General features: G+C 38.6%; 1 protein-coding gene across 1 annotated transcript in view; it reads left to right on the plus strand.

Moving 5' to 3' along the window:
* Positions 1-26,325, plus strand: part of EYS (eyes shut homolog) — a 1,631,667-nt gene that overhangs the window by 1,597,032 nt on the left and 8,310 nt on the right. The gene's annotated exons all lie outside the window — the stretch shown is intronic.

The following is a 26,325-nucleotide window of genomic DNA, read 5'->3' on the forward strand; positions in this document are numbered from 1 at the left end:
ATCCCAACTCTTCTACTTCGAATTCAAAACTCTGAATTAGGGATGCCTGGGTGGCTCAGTCAATTAAGAGACTAACTCTTGAATTCAGCTCAGGTCATGATCTCACAGTTGTGAAATCAAGCCCTGCATGGGGCTCCAAGCTGAGCATGGAGACTGCTTGGGATTCTCTATCTCCCTCTCCCCCCCCCACCCCTTCCAGTTTGCCTTCACGAGAACCCCCCCCCCCCTCAAAACCAAAACAAAACCAAGAACCTCTAAATTAGTGAGACTAAGAATTTAAGCTTTCACATGGCCAATCCAGTGAGTTTCCCATTACACTGTATTACCTACATTTATAATCAAAATATATAAACTACCAGTCACATGAAATGAGTAAAAACCTGTGCAGCCTGTGTTATGCAAAACTGGTTAATAAAATATCTTTGTCCCAGTATTTTAAATACTTTTAAGTATTTTTTTTTAATTTTATTTATTTATTTAGAGAGCAGGAGAGAGGCAAAGGGAGAGAGAGAGAGAGAGAGAGAGAGAGAGATTGAGAGAATCCCAAGCAGGCTCCACACACACACACAGAACCCAACTCAGGGCTCTCATGAACCATGAGATCGTGACCTAAGCCGAAATCAATAGTCGGATGCTTAACTGACTGAGCCACCAGGGGCCCCAAAATAGTTAAGTATTTTAAAGTGTATGTATGTATCTGATCAAAGGGTTGCTGGGGGAAATTTTCTATACCAACATTACAGTTTAAGTAGTAAAATTTGATTTTGTCTGTCCCTTACTCTTAAGATGTCTAACTAATGGGAAAGAGAGATCTTTCAAGTCCCTTAAAACATTTACCTGTAACTGTCAGAAAGAAAAATTCATTTAAGGACAAGAGAAGGAGAATTCGTGATTGGCATATTTTCTTTTCACCATGGCCCCAACCCAAACTCCTCAGGAATTCCAGAGGTATGGTGCTGTAGTAAGGAAAATATCAACAGACCACTTGAATTCGATGGCTTTAAGGGTCACCGCCCCCAAAAATGATTCCAAAATATCTGAGCCTAGTTCCAGAAGCACAGGAATTCACAATGTTCACATTGTCTGGCCCAGAAAACAGCTCAGACTTGTGTTTTTTAAACACCCAAGGGACCCATACCAGCTTTACAAATTAAACTGAAGATAAAGAAGGGTGGTCAGCAAACAACAGCATCTGGGTTCGACAGTTCACAGGACTATTGATCTTAATTTAGAAAGAAATAACAGGATAGGGTAAATGTTTTGCAATCCAGTTTGGTCATTAAAATATTCCATTTCCAGCAGAACTCTGGTTTACAATTATTTTGCAAGACAGACAATATGCCAAGTTTCTTTTCTCATACACTCAAATCTTGTTCCTTTGCTTTTGTGTGTGTGTGTGTTGTAGCTGTATTTCCTGTTAGAATCTGTGTTTTACAACTATACATATAACCTTTCCTGAATCATAAAATCTCTCCTCTGGATTTATTTTTCCCACATTATTGGTAAATTGCTTTTTCCTATTTACCACTAAATTTTAGCTATTGCATATTGGTGACATTTAGCCAAATGAGATTCTGTAATATGTGTGTTTTTACCTTTTAGTCTGGAAGATACAGAAAATGTTTCCATTTTTCTTACATTCTTTACATCTTTAGTGAATTTTTTTTTCTCATTCATTTCTCATTCCCTAAGGTAAAGAAACCCACTCATATGCTGGCAGTTAGAATGAAACAAGCAAATATTCAAGCTACCTAGTCAGTCTTGATGCCAAGAATACTTTATGGTCCCTAGCTTTCATTGAAATTAATTCAAGGTCATAGAGAAGCTCAGTTCTTCAAGCCTTCCTGACACACGGGGTGCCTTCCTGCCAAGTCTTTGGTTTTCCTGATAGTAACGAAAAGGGTCCACAACACTATAGATGGCAATTTCAACAATCATTACTGTTTGCCTATTTTCAGATATTTATTTTCAGGTGCTTTTAGCTATGTGGTAATAGAGCAGGTAATCCACAAGCTTTCTTCATAGAAAAAAAAAAATGAATTGTAGTCTTTATTTATTTCCCCTACTTTTAATCTCATCTTATTAGTAAGGATGTGGTTATTTGTATACTAGATCCTCTATCTCTACAATTTTATAATACTAGTAAAAAATAAACAGGAACTAGCTATAATCCCTAGGAACACATATTTTAATTATTTAATCTTCTTTCTGTGTCCTTCAATACAACCTGCTAAATCATAAATTAAACTCAGTAAGGCAGTGAATTATATATAACAATTCTAATGTTTATGTGAACATTAAGCTTTTTGAGTGTCCAAAGGAATAGAAGTTGCAGGTGAGTCTTAGTAGAAAGAAACAGACACAACTGCTTTTTCCTAACCTTGGACTTTGGACAAGTTGAGTTAGCTTTCCTGAACATGAGGCTTCTCAAGTGTGAAAAAAAGGTGGAAAACGAATATGTGAAAATCTCTGTTTGGAGGAAATTTTTGGCCAAAGTCTGGAGAGTCCATTCTCTTTGTCAAGTCCTAAGTTAATGATTACTACTTTTTATAAGGTAGTGAGTAAAAGTTAAAAACTATTAGGAGACAGACATCTATGAGAGGTTTTTCTTCAACAAAGTCCTTTTGATTTTGTATTCAAGATAACATTAAGTAATAAACAGAAAGCACTCACAATGAATCTTCAGCTCTCTACTGCTAATGTTTCCTCCCCTGAAATGTTTTACATGTTTAAACATAAATACCCTGTTCCCCGCAGTGAAAAAAAAATTTTTTGCTTACAGTCAATTTCTGTGGCTAGGGCTTGGTTGCCTCTTCCCCCGTGGCAGATTTGTGCACCTTCTTTTAATATGAAATGATGCACAGTGCTAAGATCCAACCACAAACTTTACTTTCTAATTGGGGGAACTAAGAGACAGGCTCCCTCTAGTTTCTACTAGAAATATTGAAAAGTGACAAGCAAACTAAAGTTTTCATAATCGCTAAAGATACAAAGATTGCAAAATATTACTCCATGTTCTTCTTTTGTTAAAGTCTGTACACTTTACCTTAAGAAAAATTTAAAAAGCAAACCTCCCTGTACCATGCTGTTCTAGTGGCCAAGGAATATCACAAGGCAACAGTCAAGAAAGCCTGGTGGTCTGAGAGGCAAAATTGTCTAAGAGTCTCCTAACACACCTCATGATGAGGAGTCACTGAAATAAAAGAGGACAGCACAGTACCTAGTACACAAGAAGCACTCCATAAATGATTAGCCCCATCCTACAGACGAAGAAGAAAGTACTAGATTACGCTTATGTTAAATGTAGACAACATCCACATAGATATTTTGATCAATTTTATTTTAAAAATAGGAGTTAGTCTTAAATATTCTTTTTTTTTTTTTTTTGGTGTTTATTTATTATTGAGAGAGAGAGCACAAGTCGGGAGAGGCAGAGAGACAGGGGGAACAAGGATCCAAACTGGGCTCTGTGCTGACAGCAAAGAGCCCGATGAAGGGCTCAAGCTTACAAACCATGAGATCATGACCTGAGCCGAAGTCAAATGCTTAACTGACTGAGCCACCCAGGCACCCCAAGTTATTCTTAAGTTAGAATATTTTATTTTTTTTAACTTGTTTTATTTTTTATTTTTTTAAATTTACATCCAAATTAGTTAGCATACAGTGCAACAGTGATTTCAGGAGTAGGTTCCTTAGTGACCCTTACCCATTTAGCCCATCCCCCCTCCCACAACCCCTCCAGTAACCCTGTTTGTTCTACATATTTATGAGTCTCCTCTGTTTTTCCCCCTCCCTGTTTTTATATTATTTTTGTTTCCCTTCCCTTATATTCATCTGTTTTGTCTCTTAAAGTCCTCATGAGTGAAGTCATATGATTTTTCTCTTTCTCTGACGGACTAATTTCACTTAGCATAATACCCTCCAGTTCCATCCACGTAGTTGCAAATGGCAAGATTTCATTCTTTTTGATTGCTGAGTAATAAATATTCCGTTGTATATATATACACATCTTCTTTATCCATTCATCCATCGATGGACATTTGGACTCTTCCATACTTTGGCTATTGTTGATAGCGCTGCTATAAACATGGGGGTGCATGTGTCCCTTCGAAACAGCACACCTGTATCCCTTGGATAAATGCCTAGTAGTGCAATTGCTGGGTTGTAGGGTAGTTCTATTTTTAGTTTTTTGAGGAACCTCCATACTGGTTTCCAGAGTGGCTGCACCAGCTTGCATTGCCACCAACAATGCAAAAGAGATCCTCTTTCTCCGCATCCTCGCCAACATCTGTTGTTGCCTGAGTTATTAATGTTAGCCATTCTGACAGGTATAAGGTGGTATCTCATTGTGGATTTGATTTATATTTCCCTGATGATGAGTGATGTTGAGCATTTTTTCATGTGTCGGTTGACCATCTGGATGTCTTCTTTGGAGAAGTGTCTATTCATGTCTTTTGCCCATTTCTTCACTGGATTATTTATTTTTTGGGTGTGGAGTTTGATAAGCTCTCATTTGCAAATATCTTTTCCCATTCTGTCAGTTGCCTTTTAGTTTTGTTGATTGTTTCCTTCGCTGTGCAAAAGCTTTTTATCTTGATGAGGTAGGTCCCAGTAGCTCATTTTTGCTTTTGTTTCCCTTGCCTCCGGAGAAGTGTTGAGTAAGAAGTTATGCGGGCAAGATCAAAGAGGTTTTTGCCTGCTTTCTCCTCGAGGATTTTGATGGCTTCCTGTCTTACATTGAGGTCTTTCATCCATTTTGAGTTTATTTTTGTGTATGGTGTAAGAAAGCGGTCCAGGTTCATTCTTCTGCATGTTGCTGTCCAGTTTTCCCAGCACCGCTTGCTGAAGAGACTGTCTTTATTCCATTAGATATTCTTTCCTGCTTTGTCAAAGATTAGTTGGCCATACATTTGTGGGTCCATTTCTGGGTTCTCTATTCTGTTCCATTGATCTGAGTGTCTGTTCTTGTGCCAGTACCATACTGTATTGATTATAGCTTTGTAATGTAGCCTGAAGTCTGGGATTGTGATGCCTCCTGCTTTGGTTTTCTTTTTCAAGATTGCTTTGGTTTTCTTTTTCAAGATTGCTTTGGCTCTTCAGGGTCTTTTCTGGTTCCATACAAATTTTAGGATTATATGTTCTAGCTCTGTGAAGAATGCTGGTGTTATTTTGTTAGGCATTTCATTGAATATCTAGATTGCTTTGGGTAGTATCAACATTTTAACAATATTTGTTCTTCCTATCCAGGAGCATAGAATCTTTTTCCATTTTGTTTGTGTCTTCTTCAGTTTCTTTCATAAACTTTCTATAGTTTTCAGTGTATAGATTTTTCACCTCTTTGGTTAGATTTATTCCTAGGTATTTTATGTTTTTTTTGTGCAACTGTAAATGGGATAGATTCCTTGATTTCTCTGTCACTTCATTGTTAGTGTATAGGAATGCAACCGGTTTCTGTGCATTGATTTTATATCCTGCAACTTTGCTGAATTCATGAATTCACTGCTAGAAGCAGTTTTTTGGTGGAATCTTTTGGGTTTTCCATATAGAGTATCATGTCATCTGCGAAGAGTGAAAGTTTGACCTCCTCCTGGCTGATTTGGATGCCTTTTATTTCTTTGTGTTTTCTGATTGCAGAGGCTAAGACTTCCAATACTATGTTGAATAACAGTGGTGAGAGTGGACATCCCTGTCTTGTTCCTGACCTTAGGGGGAAAGCTGTCAGTTTTTCCCCATTGAGGATGATATTAGCGTTGGGTCATTCATATATGGCTTTTATGATCTCGAGGTATGCTCCTTCTATCCCTACTTTCTTGAGGGTCTTTATCAAGAAAGGATGCTGTATTTTGTCAAATGCTTTCTCTGCATCTATTGAGAGGATCATATGGTTCTTGTCCTTTCTTTTATTGATGTGATGAATCACGTTATTTTTTTTTTTGCAGATATTGAACCAGCCCTGCATCCCAGGTATAAATCCCACTTAGTCGTGGTGACTAATTTTTTTAATGTATTGGTGCATCCGGTTGGATAATATCTTGTTGAGGATTTTTGCATCCATGTTCATCAGGGAAATTGGTCTATAGTTCTCCTTTTTAGTGGGGTCTCTGGTTTTGGAATCAAGGTAATGCTGGCTTCATAGAAAGAGTTTGGAAGTTTTCCTTCCATTTCTATTTTTGGAACAGCTTCAAGAGAATAGGTGTTAACTCTTCCTTAAATGTTTGGTAGAATTCCCCTGGAAAGCCATCTGGCCCTGGACTCTTGTTTTTTGGCAGATTTTTGATTACTAATTCGATTTCCTTACTGGTTATGGGTCTATTCAAATTTTCTATTTCTTCCTGTTTCAATTTTGGTAGTGTATATGTTTCTAGGAATTTGTCCATTTCTTCCAGATTGCCCATTTTATTGGCATATAATTGCTCATAATATTCTCTTATTATTGTTTTTATTTCTGCTGTGTTGGTTGTGATCTCTCCTCTTTCATTCTGGATTTTATTTATTTGGGTCCTTTCCTTTGTCTTTTTGATCAAACTGGCTAGTGGTTTATCAAGTTTGTTAATTCTTTCAAAGAACCAGCTTCTGGTTTCATTGATCTGTTGTACTGTTTTTTTATTGGTTTTGATAGCATTAATTTCTGCTCTAATCTTTTATTATTTCCTGTCTTCTGCTGGTTTAGGGTTTTATATGCTGTTCTTTTGGCAGCTCCTTAAGGCATAAGGTTAGGTTGTGTATCTGAGATTTTTCTCCCGTCTTTAGGAAGGCCCGGATTGCTATATACTTTCCTCTTATGACCACCTTTGCTGCGTCCCAGAGGTTTTGGGTTGTGGTGTTATCATTTTAATTGGCTTCCATATACTTTTTAATTTCCTCTTTAACTTCTTGGTTGGCCCATTCATTATATAGAAGGATGTTCTTCAGTCTCCCAAGTACTTGTTACCTTTCCAAATTTTTTCTTGCGGTTGATTTCGAGTTTCATAGTGTTGTGGTCTGAAAATATGCACGGAATCATTTCGATCTTTTTATACTTACTTAGGGCTGATTTGTATCCCAGTATATGGTCTATTCTGGAGAATGTTCCATGTCCACTGGAGAAGAATGTATATTCTGCTGCTTTAGGATGAAATGTTCTGAATGTATCTGTTAAGTCCATCTGGTCCAGTGTGTCTTTCAAAGCCATTGTTTCCTTGTTGATTTTCTGATTCTGTCCATTGCTGTGAGTGGGGTGTTGAAGTCTTCTACTATAATGGTATTACTGTGGATAAGTTTCTTAATGTTTGTGATTGATTTATATATTTGGGTGCTACCACATTTGGCAGATAAATGTTTACAATTGTTAGGTCTTTTTGGTGGATAGACCCCTTGATTATGATATAATGCCCTTCTGCATCTCTTGATACGGTCTTTATTTTATTTTTTTTAAGTTTTATTTGGTAAAATATATATCACATAACACTTGACATTTAAACCATTTTAAGTGTATAATTCAGGGCCATAAAGTACATTCCCAATGTTGTACAACCATCACCATTGTCTACTTCCAAAATATTTTCATCCCCCCAAAGAGAAACTCTATAACCACTAAGCAGTAACTCTGTTTATTATCCCCCAGCCCCTGATAACCTCTGTTCCATTTTCTGTCTTTATAAATTTGCCTGTTCTAGATATTTCACGTACGTGAAATGTTATTTCTTTTCTTTTTTTTTCAATGTATGAAATTTGTTGTCAAATTGGTTTCCATACAACACCCAGTGCTCATCCCAAAAGGTGCCCTCCTCAATACCCATCACCCACCCGCCTCTCCCTCCCACCCCCCATCAACCCTCAGTTTGTTCTCAGTTTTTAAGAGTCTCTTATGCTTTGGCTCTCTCCCACTCTAACCTCTTTTTTTTTTTTTCCTTCCCCTCCCCCATGGGTTTCTCTTAAGTTTCTCAGGATCCACATAAAGTGAAACCATATGGTATCTGTCTTTCTCTGTATGGCTTATTTCACTTAGCAGAACACTCTCCAGTTCCATCCACATTGCTACAAAGGGCCATATTTCATTCTTTCTCATTGCCACGTAGTACTCCATTGTGTATGTAAACCACAATTTCTTTATCTATTCATCAGTTTATGGACATTTAGGCTCTTTCCATAATTTGGCTATTGTTGAGAGTGCTGCTATAAACATTGGGGTACAAGTGCCCCTATGCATCAGTACTCCTGTATCCCTTGGGTAAATTCCTAGGAGTGCTATTGCTGGGTCATAGGGTAGGTCTATTTTTAATTTTTTGAGGAACCTCCACACTGTTTTCCAGAATGGCTACCCCAATTTGCATTCCCACCAACAGTGCAAGAGGGTTCCCGTTTCTCCACATCCTCTCCAGCATCTATAGTGTCCTGATTTGCTCATTTTGGCCACTCTGACAGGCGTGAGGTGATATCTGAGTGTGGTTTTGATTTGTATTTCCCTGATGAGGAGCGATGTTGAGCATCTTTACATGTGCCTGTTGGCCATCCGGATGTCTTCTTTAGAGAAGTGTCTATTCATTTTTTCTGCCCATTTCTTCACTGGGTTATTTGTTTTTCGGGTGTGGAATTTGGTGAGCTCCTTCGATTTTGGATACTAGCCCTTTGTCCGATATGTCATTTGCAAATATCTTTTCCCATTCCGTTGGTTGCCTTTTAGTCTTGTTGGTTGTTTCCTTTGCTGTGCAGAAGCTTTTTATCTTCATAAGGTCCCAGTAGTTCATTTTTGCTTTTAATTCCCTTGCCTTTGGGGATGTGTCGAGTAAGAGATTGCTACGGCTGAGGTCAGAGAGGTCTTTTCCTGCTTTCTCCTCTAGGGTTTTGATGGTTTCCTGTCTCACATTCAGGTCCTTTATCCATTTTGAGTTTATTTTTGTGAATGGTGTGAGAAAGTGGTCTAGTTTCAATCTTCTGCATGTTGCTGTCCAGTTCTCCCAGCACCATTTGTTAAAGAGACTGTCTTTTTTCCATTGGATGTTCTTTCCTGCTTTGTCAAAGATGAGTTGGCCATACGTTTGTGGGTCTAGTTCTGGGGTTTCTATTCTATTCCATTGGTCTATATGTCTGTTTTTGTGCCAATACCATGCTGACTTGATTACAGCTTTGTAGTAGAGGCTAAAGTCTGGGATTGTGATGCCTCCTGATTTGGTCTTCTTCTTCAAAATTCCTTTGGCTATTTGGGGCCTTTTGTGGTTCCATATGAACTTTAGGATTGCTTGTTCTAGCTTCGAGAAGAATGCTGGTGCAATTTTGATTGGGATTGCCTTGAATGTGTAGATAGCATTGGGTAGTATTGACATTTTGACAATATTTATCCTTCCAATCCATGAGCACGGAATGTTTTTCCATTTCTTTATATCTTCTTCACTTTCCTTCATAAGCTTTCTATAGTTTTCAGCATACAGATCTTTTACATCTTTGGTTAGATTTATCCCTAGGTATTTTATGCTTCTTGGTGCAATTGTGAATGGGATCAGTTTCTTTATTTGTCTTTCTTTTGCTTCATTATTAGTGTATAAGAATGCAACTGATTTCTGTACATTGATTTTGTATCTTGCAACTTTGCTAAATTCATGTATCAGTTCTACCAGACTTTTGGTGGAGTCTGTTGGATTTTCCATGTATAATATAATGTCATCTGCAAAAAGTGAAAGCTTGACTTCATCTTTGCCAATTTTGATGCCTTTGATTTCCTTTTGTTGTCTGATTGCTAATGCTAGCACTTCCAACACTATGTTAAACAACAGCAGTGAGAGCGGACATCCCTGTCGTGTTCCTGATCTCAGGGAAAAAGCTCTCAGTTTTTCCCCATTGAGGATGATATTAGCTGTGGGCTTTTCATAAATGGCTTTTATGATCTTTAAGTATGTTCCTTCTATCCAGACTTTCTTGAGGGTTTTTATTAAGAAAGGATGCTGAATTTTGTCAAATGCTTTTTCTGCATCGATTGACAGGATCATATGGTTCTTATATTTTCTTTTATTAATATGATGTATCACATTGGTTGATTTGTGAATGTTGAACCAGCCCTGCATCCCAGGAATGAATCCCACTTGATCATGGTGAATAATTCTTTTTATAAGCTGTTGAATTTGATGTGTTAGTATCTTTTTGAGAATTTTTGCATCCATATTCATCAGGGATATTGGCCTGTAGTTCTCTTTATTTACTGGGTCTCTGTCTGGTTTAGGAATCAAACTAATACTGGCTTCATAGAATGAGTCTGGAAGTTTTCCTTCCCTTTCTATTTCTTGGAATAGCTTGAGAAGGATAGGTATTATCTCTGCTTTAAATGTCTGGTAGAATTCCCCAGGGAAGCCATCTGGTCCTGGACTCTTATTTGTTGGGAGATTTTTGATAACTGATTCAGTTTCTTTGCTGGTTATGGGTCTTTTCAAGCTTTCTATTTCCTCTCCTCCTGTTTGAGTTTTGGAAGTGTGTGGGTGTTTAGGAATTTATCCATTTCTTCCAGGTTGTCCAGTTTGTTGGCATATAATTTTTCATAGTATTCCCTGATAATTGCTTGTATTTCTGAGGGATTGGTTGTAATAATTCCATTTCCATTCATGATTTTATCTATTTGGGTTATCTCCCTTTCTTTTTGAGATGCCTGGCTAGAGGTTTATCAATTTTGTTTATTTTTTCAAAAAACCAACTCTTGGTTTCATTGATCTGCTCTACAGTTTTTTTAGATTCTATATTGTTTATTTCTGCTCTGATCTTTATTATTTCTCTTCTGCTGGGTTTGGGGTGTGTCTTTGCTGCTCTGCTTCTATTTCCTTTAGATTTTGTATTTGGGATTTTTCTTGTTTCTTGAGATAGGCCTGGATTGCAATGTATTTTCCTCTCAGGACTGCCTTCGCTGTATCCCAAAGCGTTTGGATTGTTGTATTTTCATTTTCATTTGTTTCCATATATTTTTTAATTTCTTCTCTAATTGCCTGGTTGACCCATTAGTTCTTCAGTAGGGTGTTCTTTAACCTCCATGCTTTTGGAGGTTTTCCAGACTTTTTCCTGTGGTTGATTTCAAGCTTCATAGCATTGTGGTCTGAAAGTATGCATGGTATGATCTCAATTCTTGTATACTTATGAAGGGCTGTTTGGTGACCCAGTGTGCGATCTATCTTGGAGAATGTTCCATGTGCACTCGAGAAGAAAGTATATTCTGTTGCTTTGGGATGCAGAGTTCTAAATATATCTCTCAAGTCCATCTGATCCAGTGTATCATTCAGGGCCCTTGTTTCTTTCTTGACTGTGTGTCTAGATGATCTATCCATTTCTGTAAGTGGAGTGTTAAAGTCCCTTGCAGTTACCACATTCTTATCAATAAAGTTGCTTATGTTTATGAGTAATTGTTTTATATATTTGGGGGCTCCCGTATTTGGTGCATAGACATTTATAATTGTTAGCTCTTCCTGATGGATAGACCCTGTAATTATTATATAATGCCCTTCTTCGTCTCTTGTTACAACCTTTAATTTAAAGTCTAGTTTGTCTGATATAAGTATGGCTACTCCAGCTTTCTTTTGACTTCCAGTGGCATGATAAATAGTTCTCCATCCCCTCACTCTCAATCTGAAGGTGTCCTCAGGTCTAAAATGAGTCTCTTGTAGACAGCAAATAGATGGGTCTTGTTTTTTTATCCATTCTGATACCCTATGTCTTTTGGTTGGCGCATTTAATCCATTTACATTCAGTGTTATTATAGAAAGATACGGGTTTAGAGTCATTGTGATGTCTGTATGTTTTATGCTTGTAGCGATGTCTCTGGTACTTTGTCTCACAGGATCCCCCTTGGGATCTCTTGTAGAGCTGGTTTAGTGGTGATGAATTCCTTCAGTTTTTGTTTGTTTGGGAAGACCTTTATCTCTCCTTCTATTCTAAATGACAGACTTGCTGGATAAAGGATTCTCGGCTGCATATTTTTTTCTGTTCATCACATTGAAGATCTCCTGCCATTCCTTTCTGGCCTGCCAAGTTTCAGAAGACAGATCAGTCACGAGTCTTATAGGTCTCCCTTTATATGTTAGGGCACGTATATCCCTCGCTACTTTCAGAATTTTCTCTTTATCCTTGTATTTTGTCAGTTTCACTATGATATGTCATGTAGAAGATCGATTCAAGTTATGTCTGAAGGGAGTTCTCTGTGCCCCTTGGATTTCAATGCCTTTTTCCTTCCCCAGTTCAGCGAAGTTCTCAGCTGTTATTTCTTCAAGTACACCTTCAGCACCTTTCCCTCTCTCTTCCTCCTCTGGAATACCAATTATGAGCAGATTATTTCTCTTTAGTGCATCACTTAGTTCTCTAATTTTCCCCTCATACTCCTGGATTTTTCTATGTCTCTTTTTCTCAGCTTCCCCTTTTTCCATAATTTTATCTTCTAGTTCACCTATTCTCTCCTCTGCCTCTTCAATCCGAGCCGTGGTCATTTCCATTTTATTTTGCATTTCGTTTAAAGCGTTTTTCATCTCCTCCTGACTATTCCTTAGTCCCTTGATCTCTGTAGCAATAGAGTCTCTGCTTTCCTCTATACTGTTTTCAAGCCCAGCGATTAATTTTATGACTATTATTCTAAATTCTTTTTCCGTTATATCGCTTAAATCGTTTTTGATCAATTCGTTAGCTGTTGCTACTTCCTGGAGTTTCTTTTGAAGAGAATTCTTCCATTTTGTCATTTTGGGTAGTCCCTGCAGTGGCTCCAAACTGCAGGGCACTTCCCCTGTGCTGTCTTGAATAACTTGCGTTGGTGGGCGGGGCTGCAGTCAGACCCGATGTCTGCCCCAGCCCACCACTGGGGCCACAGTCAGACTGCTGTGTACCTTCTCTTCCACTCTCCTAGGGGCAGGATTCATTGTGGGGTGGCATGGCCTGTCAGGGCTACTTGCACACTGCCAGGCTTGTGGTGCTGGGGATCTGGCGTATTAGCTGGGGTGGATCGGCAAGGTGCACAGGGGTGGGAAGGGCAGGCTTAGCTCCCGCTTCTCCTTCGTGTTCTGCTTCCGGAGGGGCCCTGTGGCAGTGGGAGGGAGTCAGACCCGCCTCCACCAGAGGGGTGGCTCCGCAGAAGCACCTCGTTGGGTGTTTGCGCGGTGCAAGCAAGTTCCCTGGCAGGAACAAGTTCCCTTTGGGATTTTGGCTGGGGGATGGGCGAGGGAGATGGCGCTGGCGAGCGCCTTTGTTCCCCGCCAAACTGAGCTCTGTCGTCCCGGGGCTCTGCATCTCTCCCTCCCATTGTCCTCCAGCCTTCCCGCTCTCCGAGCAGAGCTGTTATCTTATAACCTTCCAAATGTTAAGTCCCGTTCACTGTCTGAACACACTCTGTCTGGCCCCTCCGCTTTTGCAAGCCAGACTCGGGGGCTCTGCTTGGCCGGCAGGCCGCCCCTCTGCCCCGGCTCCCTCCTGCCAGTCCCTGTAGCACGCACCGCCTCGCCACCCTTCCTACCCTCTTCCATGGACCTCTCATCTGCACTTGGCTCTGGAGACTCCATTCTACTAGTCTTCTGGCAGTTTTCTTGGTTATTTAGGCAGGTGTGGGTGGAATCTAAGTGATCGGCAGGACGCGGTGAGCCCAGCGTCCTCCTACGCCACCATCTTCCCTAGAATCCTCTCTCATACGGTCTTTATTTTAAAGTCTAGATTGTCTGATATAAGTATGGCTACTCCGGCTTTCTTTTGTTGACCATTAGAATGATAGATGGTTCTCCATCCCCTTTTTTTCAGTCTGAAGGTGTCTTTGGGTCTAAAGTGGGTCTCTTGTAAACAGTACATAGATGGATCTTGTTTTCTTATCCATTCTGTTACCCTGTGTCTTTTGATTGGAGCATTGAGTCCATTGACGTTTAGAGTGAGTCTTTTGATTGGAGCATTGAGTCCATTGATGTTTAGAGTGAGTACTGAAAGATATGAATTTATTGCCATTGTGATACTTGTAGAGTTAGGCTTTCTGGTGATGTTCTCTGGTCCTTTCTAATCTTTGTTGCTTTTGGTATTTATTTATGTGTGTGTGTGTGTGTGTGTGTATACATATATATGTATATATATTTTTTCCATCTTTTCTCCCCTCAGAGAGTCCCCCTTAAAATTTCTTGCGGGGCTGGTTTAGTGGTCACAAACTCCTTTAATTTTTGTTTGGGAAACTTTTTGTCTCTCCTTCTATTTTGAATGACAGCCTTGCTGGATAAAGATTTCTTGGCTGCATATTTTTCTGACTCAGCACACTGAATATATCCTGCCACTCCTTTCTGGCCTGCCAACTTTCTGTGGATAGGTCTGCTGCAAACCTGATCTGTCTTCCCTTGTAGGTTAGGGACTATTTTTCCCTTGCTGCTTTCATGATTCTCTCCTTGCCTGAGTATTTTGTGAATTTGACTATGATATGCCTTGTTGATTGTCAGTTTTTGTTGAACCTAATGGGGGTCCTCTGTGCTTCCTGGGTTTTGATGTCTGTGTCTTTCTCCAGGTTAGGAAAGTTTTCTGCTATGATTTGCTCACATAACCCTTCTACCCCTATTTCTCTCTCTTCCTCTTCTGGGACCCCTATGATTCTGATGTTGTTCCTTTTTAATGAGTCACTGATTTCTCTAATTCTTAAATCATGGTCTGTTGCCTTAATCTCCCTCTTTTTTTCTGCTTCATTGTTCTCTGTAAGTTTGTCCTCTATATAGCTGATTCTCTGTTCTGCCTCATCCATCCTTGCCGCTGCTGCATCCATCCGTGATTGCAACTCAGTTTTAGCATTTTTAATTTCATTCTGGCTATTTTTTATTTATTTTATCTCTACAGAAAGGGATTCTAATCTATTTTCAACTGCAGCTAGTATTCTTATTATCATGATTCTAAATTCTGGTTCAGACATCTTGCTTGTATCTGTTTTGGTTAAATCCCTGGCTGTCGTTTCTTCATGCTCTTTCTTTTGGGGTGAATTCCTTCATTTTGTCATTTTGAAGGGAGAAAAGGAATTAATGAGGTAGAAAAATTAAAATTAAAAAAATACTAAAATTTTAAAAGTATTAAAATTAAAAAATTAAACACACACACACAAAAAATCTAATAAATGATTCTAGATCCTAGGTGTGTTTTGGTCTGGGTGTTGACAGTGGTTTGACAGATTAGAGGAAAAAAAGGGGGGGGAAGAAAATTGAGAATTTGAAAAAATGAATACACTGAAGTAGACTAAAATGAGATGATAAGAGTAAAATAGAATTTGAAAAAATTTACACAAAATTAATATAGTAGGAAAAAAATATTTTTAATAAAAATTAAAAATAAGAATGAATTTTTCTGTATTCAAGAAAAAGAATAGTGTAAAAGAGAAAAAAAGAAAATTAAATAGATGGACCTGCTAACAGATTGAAATGGGACTGAAATGACTTCATTTTCCCCTCGAAGTCAGACCATGTTGCGCTTTATAGTCCATAAACTAGGCGGTGAAACTAGTGTTCTTGAAGAGTGAGGTTGGCCCTGTTGGGCAGGGCTCAGTGTAACAGCTCCGTTCTCCACTAGATGGCGCTGCTGGCCTACTGGGGTGGATTGTTGCAGCACTCATAGGTGCGTATGCGCTTGCGCGGGAATGGTGAGAATGGCGACACCCAGGTACCCAGGCTCTAGTATGGGAACTGTTCTCTGTGATCAGCAATCGCGCACCCCATCCTCTGTCTTCAGCTTTTGTCCACTTCCTGCTTCTTCACTGTCTGTGACCAGGCCCCAGGCAGTACCTCTCTCCTGAGTTTTGTCTCAGATGCGGCTGTTTTCCCCGGCCCCTTACTTCCAAAGGACTGCGGCTTTGACCTGTTCCACCCCTCTGCGGGAGGGTCTCACCGAGCAATGGCCGAATGCTGGCTGCACCCAGGAACACTTGCTGGACCCTGCTGCTGCCAGAGCCCTGAGACTGCGGCCAGGTGCCAGCCTGCCCCAGAAAAAGCTCAAGAGATAGTGTAGCAGCAGCTTTTCAGGGATTATGGAAGATCACAACACACATCTGGCACCAAGCTTCACCCTTAACGACCTTGTTCCAGCACCTGCGAATGTGGCTGTTTTCTGGGGTCTGCTGGGACCAGGTGGCTTCAACAGTCTCTACCAAATGCCCTACCAGCAGTGGAACCGCTTTTCCCTATGTGGCCCAAGAACCTCCCGGACCCCACTCACTCTGTTCCTGGGCATTCGCGCTTCCCACCAGAGCACCACCAGGTATCAAGCTGCTGAGTTGCAGACTTTGCTCTCCCCTTGTTTACAGTCTTAATGGAATTTAAACCCTCTCCTTTCTTCTTTCTCCCTTTTTAGTTTAGTCCTTGTGGCTATTTCCAATTTTCCACTTTCTCTCCAGCTGCTTTTGGGGAGGGGTGCTTTTCCCCGCCATCTCCATCCTCTCCGCCAGCAAAAGCACCTCCTTTCCTGCGGCTTCTTGCTCCCCAAGTTCACTTGTCCGCGCTGTGTATCTACTGAATTCTGTGGTTCAGACTGTGCAGACTGTTGTGTTAATCCTCCAATCAGTTTTCTAGGTGTGTAGGATGGTTTAGTGTTGGTCTGGCTGTATTTCATGGACGTGAGACACACAAAAAACTTTCATGCTGTTTTGCCATCATGGCTCCTCTCCAAGCTAAAATATTTTAAACCAATATGTGCATTATTTCCAGCTACTGAGACCTGAAAAGTCATTAAAAAACAATGGAATTAGGGGCACCTGGGTGACTTTGCTCAGGTCATGACCTCATGTTTCCTGAGTTCAAGCCCTCCATCAGGCTCACTGCTGTCAGCACAGAGCCCGCTTTGGATCCTCTGTCCCCCTCCCCTGCCCCTCCCCCCCCACATTCGTTCTCTCTCTCTCTCTCTCTCTCTCTCTCTCAAAAATAAATAAATAAACTTTAAAAAACAATGGAATTAAATTAGGTATCAAAGAATAGGTAAGATCTGTATAGACTTACGGGATAGTAAGGTAGCTTTCCTAAGAGTAAGAACCACTGCAGTAAAGCATGGGGAAGAATGGAATGATGCAATTACAAATGTGAATAAACCTCTTTATCTGGAAAGGAAATTTATGGGGAACCTGGGTCGGTTGGTTAAGCATCCAACTCTTGACTTCATCTCAGATCATGATCTTACCGTTGATGAGTTTGAGCCCCAGCATCTGGCTCTGCACTGACAGTGTGGAACCTGCTTGGGATTCTCTCTCTCCCTCCCTCTCTGCCCCTCCCCTGTGAGTGTGGACTCTTTCTCTCTTTATCCCAAAATAAATTTTAAATAAATAAACCATTACTTTTGGGTATCAATTAACTTTTTGACAGTCAAGGCATAGCAAAAAATTAAAAATTAAGATCTCTGTAAAAGTCTAGGTATCCTGGTTATTAATTGAATTACATGTTATTACATGCTTTATTTCATTTACATGCTTTATTTTTCAGATTTACAAGTGATAAAAGTTGGTGTTTTAGTATGAAAATTAAAAAGTTTAATTTGACATCTGTTCAAACCCCAAAATTCTCTAAAAATCATGCAGTAGAACACCTCATCCTAGAAGATTTTGATAGCAGGAACTACCAGATGTCTCTCACTATCATAAAACTATCTTGTGACTTTATTGAATACTTAATTTTTAAGCAACACTCCATCTTGATGGGCCTCCAAAGATCATTTAGAATCAAATAGCCACCCAGATAACTAAATGACTTAAACAATTAAATAGTGTTATTCAGTACTATCCATCTGGGTACTAAAGAAAGTTCGCCTAAAGGGATGATTTTATTTTTTTGATAACTGATACTTAACCATTCCTTCTGTTAGCAATTAACCAACAGGTCCAATTGCTCATTCATACCACTCCCAGTAGACTCTAGTAATAATCTAGCAGAGAAAAAGGATGTTTAGCTTCCATTTTTACTACAATAACAAGGTGTGTACTTAGTTACTCTAAAGTTTGTCTAATTGCTTAAGTTAAAATGGAGAGGTAAGTACTTAAGACTTCACATAGTTAAGGATGGAAAAAAAGTGACTTCTATACATTAGATTCTAACAAATTAAGAAGCTACAGTGAAGTCATATGCACTTGTCCATAGACCTTAAAGGCAAATAATAGATTAATAAATATTATAAAAAGTCTTAAATTATTTTTATCTCTTTGTCTTTACTAACTGAATAGAACACAGCTATGGTACAGTAGAAGAGCTGTGGCTAAAATCAAAATCTTTTCCATTAAACATAATGAAATTAAAAGTATAAAATAGAGAGCCCTAAATCTGTAACTTGCTAAGAACAAAGCAGATGTGCATCAGTGAGGAATATTAGTTTCACCTCTTAGGCTTATAAGATATGGAGACTGAGAGCTATTTATTGATTGAATAGACTATGCTTTGAGTCCATCAAGACAAATAATGTTCTGGGAATTAAGTAATCTATTTTAGAAATCTTGAGGTCCACCACTGAGAACAGAAACATTTGGTAGTAAAACGACCTTCAATGGGACATGTTCAATTTAAAGTGACTATAAGTGCATTTAAAAAAACAAAGGAGTTGTCACATTCAAGGTGGGGAGGTGGTGAAATTTTTAATGCATGATGGGAATCTTGCAGAACTTTTTAAGAGAAATGTATGCATTAAAAGCAGAGATGTAGGTCAACAAGATGATAGACTAGGAAGCCATAAGCTCTCATTGTCCCACAGACACTAAGTTAACAACAACAAATGGACCATCATACCTCTGTGAGAATTCCAGAGATCATCTGAGAAGCTACAATACCCAGGCCATAACTGTGGAAAGACTGATAGATCCGAAAAATTATCATTTTGCTTCCAAGTAAAGACTTACTCAGGCTAGAATCACCAGTGGATGTTGAATCTAGGGGGTAGTTTTAATGAATAGTAGATATGATGGGGCACCTGGGTGGCTTAGTCAGTTAAGTGCCAACTTCGGCTCAGGTCATGATCTCACAGTTCATGAGTTCGAGCCCCACGTTGGGCTCTGTGTTGATAGCTTGGAGCCTGCTTCGGATTCTGTGACTCCCTCTTTCTCTGTCCTTCCCTGCTCGTGCTCTGTCTCTCAAAAATAAAAATGTTAAGAATAAATTTTTAAATGAGTAGTAGATATGCATGGTCTTACAGTATTCACTACAGACTGCATATGGATGGCAAGGAAGAAAAAATAAAGCCACAATTATACAATGGAATATTATACAATGGAAAAAAATCAGTCAACACCTTGACCAAGGTGAGAAAAATTAACTTCATCAATGAGGGACAGATAGATATCATGTGCCACCATATGTGATACCCTGAGAAGAATCCATCATCATCTGTGAAGTATTTCAGCAAAGAATGCATAACCTGAATCTAATTATGAAGAAATATCAGCCAAATCCAAAATGATGAACGTTCTTTTCAAACAGAAGAAGAAAATATTCTTCAAAAATGTCAAAGTCATAAAAACAATGAAAGGCTGTGGAAATATTCTAGGTTAAAAGACATTTAAAGAGACATGAAAACTCAATGCAACATCTCAGTTTAGATGCAGTTTTATACTTTAGGGAAAAATACCGTGAAGGATATTTTATCAACTGAAAAAACAAATATGAATACTAGATAAAAGTATAGTATTAACATTACATTTATTAAAGGCAATAACTATACCGTGACTGTATATAAAGAGAATATCTATAAGTTGTTAGGAGAGAAGAGCCATGATGTGGAACAAACTCTCAAATTATTCAGAAAAAAATACAGAGATAGCTAGATAGAGCTAGATAAAGGGGCTTGAAAATTAACAAAAGATAAGTATGGGTACAATATTCTTTGTTTTATTTTTTTCAATTTTCTATAAGTTAAAAAATACTTCCAAACAAGAGGGTTAAAATAACAAGAGGGTTAAAAACAAAATAATTTTAAAAGGAAAGTATGCAGTAATTTGATTAAATTGGTAATTCTGTTCTCCTAGATTGGTTTAATATTGTTTCTTTTATTGTTGTTTTTAATTTTTTTTTAACGTTTATTTATTATTGAGAGAGATAGAGCATGAGCACGGGAGGGGCAGAGATAGGAGGAGACACAAAATCCAAAGCAGTCTTCATCCAGGCTCTGAGCTGTTAGCACAGAGCCTGACGCGGGGCTCGAACTCACAAACTGCAAGATCATGACCTGAGCTGAAGTCAGACGCTTAACTGACTGAGCCATCCAGGGGCCCCTTAATATTGGTTTAATTTTGTACATTCTTTTCTTCCTCTGAGAGAAAATATTCTAAAGTTCTTTAGGATTATTCACAGAGAATCTGGGGGCATGAATGTGTTTATTGGCAAGATACTAAGTCAGAGGTTATCGGAATCACTGTGCAATGAGATTACTTTTGACTCTTCTGGTTGTCTGTTTCTGCTGTGGCCTCAAAACTGAGAACAAAATGTGTCATATATACCCACAAGTCTAAAAATAGTTTATGGACAATGAGATATCACTACACACCTACTGAAAAAACTGAAATTTAAAAATATTGACAATACCAAATGCTGGTGAGAATGTAGAGAAATTAGATCTCTCACACATGCCGGTGAGCATATTAACTTGTATCTCCACCCACTCTAGAAAATAGTTTGGCAGTTTCTGATAAAACGAAAATGTTGCTTGTTTTAGAAATCTATGAATTCTCTAAATTAGATTGTGCATCATTGCAATCCAAGTTGTTTTTACTTCACTAGTCAGCCCATTCTACTTTTTTTTTTTTTAAACCAGCTTGCACCAGCCTGGTGCCAGTCAATGCCACAATTGTTAAACAGTGGTAAATATAGATATTAATAATTCCTCAGGGAATCCTAGTTATAATAAACAAGGTCATAAAAGTGATGGCCATGAGTGAAGCTTGTGTAATCTGAAAATCACTTGAGTTATGAGCTATTATTCCTCTCAAAAAACTGTCCCCTCTGTAACTGCCCTTCATACTGACCATCCCTCAGGCTGTTGGCCAGAACCCACTAGATCATTTATCCAAGAAGAGGGGTGTTGGTGTTTTCTTCTTAATTAACCTACATTGATTATTAAAGTCTCCTAAAGATGACTCACTGTCAAAACAACTTTGTATGTGTTACTGGAGAACCTGGACTTTTCCCAAATTCTATCTTTTATCAAGCCACAGCTCAAGTGCCCTGTCTTTCATGAAGATTCCTATAGCTCTTAGCATGTTCTTACCTTATGTCATTTGTTTTGCACTGTCTGTGTTTCTGTTCTTTGGGAACCTACTCCTTCTATGCCAGCTACTGAAAGTGATCCAGGACAAGTTGCTTAACATGTCTGATCCTCCATTTCCTCCTCATTTATAAAATAGAGGCGATGATAGATTTTATCTCAGCGTTTTTAGGATTAGGTAAGATTACATAGGGCTTTGTAATTTGTAGTTTGTTAATTATTACCACTTCTCATAAATCTGGCTCCCCCCTTACCTCCCAGCCACCCAACACTAAATCATGCTTCCCTGCCTCTCTGACCTACCGTAACACAGCACATTGGAGTCTGAGTTCCTTACCCCTGCCCATGCTGACATACGTTCATACTTACCAGAAAGGAAGCACCTTCTCTGATGTTGTAGCTTACCATACATTCAGTAGGAGACAGCAGGAGGTTGTATGGAAAGATTTGTTTCCTATTTGAAAAATAAGGGTGCAGTAAGGGTAACATTGAGTAATTGCAGCTTCAGAGTCAAAAGCCAGAGACATCGTCAGCTGTTCTGATCATATTACAAATCTAACAGTACCTGGAAATAAATGGCTGCAAGCAAAGCTGTTGAGATTTCTGTATTGAAAATCTGTGTTTGTTATTATTCAGTGTTGTGACAGTGACATCCCAAAATCTGTATTAATAGGACATAATCCATTAGTTGACTGCCATGTAGTGTATGGTCCTCAAGAGATCTGTACTGCTGTTCCAGTTTACTCTGTTACCATGTCTAAGTGTTTTTATCTGGTTTGGCACCAATCTCTGAGTGACTTTAAAGTAAAGAAACCTATCAAACACATGGGGCACCTGGGTGGCTCAGTCGGTTGAGCGTCCGACTTTGGCACAGGTCATGATCTCACAGTTGGCAGGTTCGAGCCCCGTGTCAGGCTCTGTGCTGACAGCTCAGAGCCTGGAGCCTGCTTCAGATTCCATGTCTCCCTCTTTCTCTGTCCCTGTCCCGCTCACACTCTGTCTCTCTCAAAATTAAACATTAAAAAAAAATTTTTAAGAAACCTATCAAACACAAATAGGAGTAATCAAAGCTAGTACTATCAGTAGTGAGATGGATGTACATTGTGTACCTTTTCACGTGCACAGAATAATTTTCTGCAAAGATTTGTGGTATTTCTGTATTTCTGCAAAGATTAAATGATTTGAATCTAGTCATGCAGAAACATCAGATGGATCTAAATGGAAGGTGACTCTACAGAATACTGTCAAGGAGATGGAAAACAGATAAGATAGGGAAACTGTTCCACACTGAAGGAATCTGAAGAGACATGACAGCCAAATGCAACATACCCAATTTGCTGAAAGATCACATGTGAAAGGAAGAAAGACAAGAGTCAAAGATAACTGCAAATTTTTTATCCTGAGATACTGGAAGGATGATGTTGCCATTAACTAAAATGAAGAAGACTATGGAAGGAGCATATATTTTTGGAGAAATGAAGAGCTTAGTTTGGCACAGTTGAGATGACTTTTAAACTTTCATGGGATAGTTGAGTAGGCTGATATATGATCTGGAATTCAATAATAGGTCAAGTGACAAATCACTGAGGAATATAGAATATTTAGACAACAATCAATTCATGTGACATAATGAGCATAAAGAATACAGCACTTCCCAATACACATACTTGTCAAAGACCTATGAAACATTTACAAATATTAACTAGGCCATAAGACAACCACAGTAAATGCTAAGGGAATGAATGATATTATATAAACATTTACAGATTTGTACAAAGCTATAATTCAGAGGAAAAACAAGGTAATCCTGCCTTCCCATCAGTAACAGGTAGGACTAGATCATATGCTGATCAGTTTAATGTTGATCAGTTTAATCTTCATCTTTGAGGCTTTTGTTTTGTTTTGGTTTTTTAGTCCATACCTTATTTGCTGTATCTGAGTTTACTTTTGAGGTGTTTAAAAAGTCATTTTGTCCAATTAACACAAAGGTACTTTAAGGGTTGAAAGTGCTTATAAAAAGAGGTGTATGGGGCACCTGGGTGGCTCAGTTGGTTAAGCATCTGACTCTTGATCTTGGCTCAGGTCATGATCTCATGGTTCATGAAATTGAGCCCCATATTGGGCTCTGCACTGACAGGGCAGGGGCCTACTTGTGGTTCTCTCTCTCCCTCTCTTTCTTCCCCTCCTCTCTCTCTGTGTGTTTCTCTCTCAAAATAAATAAATTAATTTTTTTAAAGAGGTGTGTAATGAAAACAACAAAGAAAATAATTTTTAATGATTTACTTTGGAATACTTCTAAACTTACCGAAAAATTGCCATAATAAAAAGAATACCCATATCTCCATCATCCATATTCTCCAATTATTTCCTTTATATTTCATTTTCTTCTCTCTGTGTGCCACACACACACACATGCCCACACACCATTTGTCATTATTAGTATTTTTCTGAAACTTTCAAGGGCAATCTAAGGATGTGATGCCCCATCACTTCTAAACATCCCTGTGGTTATTTCCCCCAAACAAAAGGATATTATTTTATATAACCAGCATACAAATCTCCAGATCAGGAAGTTAACCTTAGTACAAACTACCATCCAACTCAGACCCAATTCAAATGTCATCAACTGCCCCAACAATATGTTTATTCATTGTGATCCAGGATGCCCTCTAGGAATGTATGTTCCATTTGGTGTTCATGTCTCTTCAGATTCCTTCAATCTGGAACGGTTTCTCTATCTTATCTGTTTTCCATCTCCTTGAGAGTATTCTGTAGAGTGACCTTCCACTTAGATCCATCTGATGTTTCTGTATGACCAGATTCAAATCATTTAATCTTTGCAGAAATACGGAAATACTACAAATCTTTGAGAAAATGATTCTGTGCCCTTGAAGAGTACACAATGTACATCCATCTCACTACTGATAATATTAACTTTGAAGAGAAGAGCCAGTTTGTTTCCTGCTTTGGAAGACAGAGACAGTGTCTTCCTTCAGAGCAAAGAGCAGGCATGCTCACTGCCCATTATAAAAGACTTGGACCTCTAAGCTCAGATTTCCTCTCTAAGCAACCCACTTATGTGTGTGTAGGTATTACTTGGTCCTCTTCACATTTTTCTAAGAGAATAGGGGTTCCTGAAACTGACACAAAATTTATGATACTCTTGTACTGCTATGCTATGAGTCATAAACTGTCCTTTGTCTCTGAACCAGGCGTTTCATGTTTTCTGCAATTATCTATGAAATGTGGCAAACTAACGTATTAGCTTGCCAGTAGGAAAACTCTCAAACACATCACTTTTTGACAATGTGATCTGGTCCAATAATCTGCTGACCTTCTCTCTTAAAACTCTCCCCTTCTTTATTGCCTCTCTAGTCACACTTGATCATGGCAAGAAAGTTTCCACTTCATGGGCCTTGAACTCATTATTTTCTGTCTCCCCAAGGATCCACAGAGGTCATTTATTCACCTTCACGAGTTCTTTATTCAAATATCACCTCCCTTAATTCCACGTGCATACACCCTAATTTTTCTCTCTAGGACATATCAACATATATCATTCCACTACACACCATTTTAGGCTAAAATCCAAAACACTGACAACACGAAATGCTGACAAGGGTATAGCAGCAGCAGGAACTCTTATTCATTGCTGATGGAAATGCAAAATGGTACAGCCACTTTGGAAGACAGTTGGACAGTGTTTCACAACACTAAACATATTCTTACCAATGATCTAGAAATTGCACTCCTTGATATTTAACCAAATGAGCTGAAAATTTATGTCCACACAAAAAGCCCGCATGCAGATATTCATAGCACCTTTCTTCATAATTGCAAAAACTAGGAAGCAACCAGGATGTGCTTCTGTAGATAAATGAATAAATAAGCTGTGGTACATCCATACAATGTAATACCATTCAGCATTAAAAGAAGTGAACTATGAAGAAATGAGACATGAAGACATGGAGGAAACTTAAAATGCATATTACTAACTGAAGAAAAGCCAAGCTGAAAGGGCTTCATACCATGTGATTCCAACTATATGACATGCTGGAAAAAGCAAAACTATGGAGACCGTAAAAATATTGGTGATTACCAGTTGTTAAGGAGGGATAAATGGGTGAAGCACAGAGGATTTTTTTTTAAGTTTATTTGAGAGAGGGTGCACAAGAGAGAGCAAGGGAGGGGCAGAGGGAGAGAGAAAGAGAGAGAGAGAGGTAGAGAGAGAATTCCAAGCAGGCTCTGCACTGACAGTGAAGCCTGATCTTATGAACCGTGAGATCATGACCTGAGACTATATCAAGAGTCAGACTCTTAACCAACTGAGACACGCAGGTGCTCCCAAAGGATTTTTAGAACAGTAAAACTACTCTGTATGATACTATAATGGTAGATACATGTCATTATACATTTGTCAAAATCCACAGAATGTACACCAAAAATGATCCCTAATGTAAACCATGGACTTTGGATGATAATTATATGTCAATGTAGGTTCATCAGTTGTAACAACTGTATGACTCCATAGCAGGATGTTGATAATGAAGAGGTTATATATGTGGGATTATATATATGCAGAGCAGGTTAGTATATGGAAACTGTACTTTCTGCTCAGTTTTGCTATGAACCTAAAATTTCCCTAAAGATACAGTTTATTTTTAAAAATACTGTGCAATAACATTTAGTATAATAGCATAAGAAGCAATAGGTGAAATATGCTAATGTCAGAGTCTCATGAAGATAGATTATTGAGTGGAAAAAGTAAATACATTATGCATAGTTTGTATATAATATGGTTTCTTTTATGTGAAATAAATCAGATGCTAGATATACACACCATTAATTATATGTGCATCAGAAAATACACTGGCTACATATTCAATCAACTGTTAACAGTGGCTTATGGGAATTAAGAGAGGAGAAAGAACAATGGAATTTCATCTTTTTACTTTACGTTCTTCCATAGTGTTTAAATGTCTTATAATGATTATGTTTACCTTAGTAATACTTACAAAAATGACTTCAAAAGGACTTTCACTTTTTAAACTACCCCTGTATTCTTAAACCTTAATTCAGTGTTTTTGAAAATATGGTCCAAGTAACGCCTATGCCAGAAACACCTGGGTGTTTTTTTAAAATATACTTCCTAGACCCCATCTCAGCTCT

This window comes from Lynx rufus, unplaced genomic scaffold (assembly GCF_022079265.1).
Source record: "Lynx rufus isolate CCGP_SWC_20201006 ecotype Redwood Valley unplaced genomic scaffold, mLynRuf1.p SCAF_6, whole genome shotgun sequence".
Taxonomy (NCBI): Eukaryota; Metazoa; Chordata; class Mammalia; order Carnivora; family Felidae; genus Lynx; species Lynx rufus.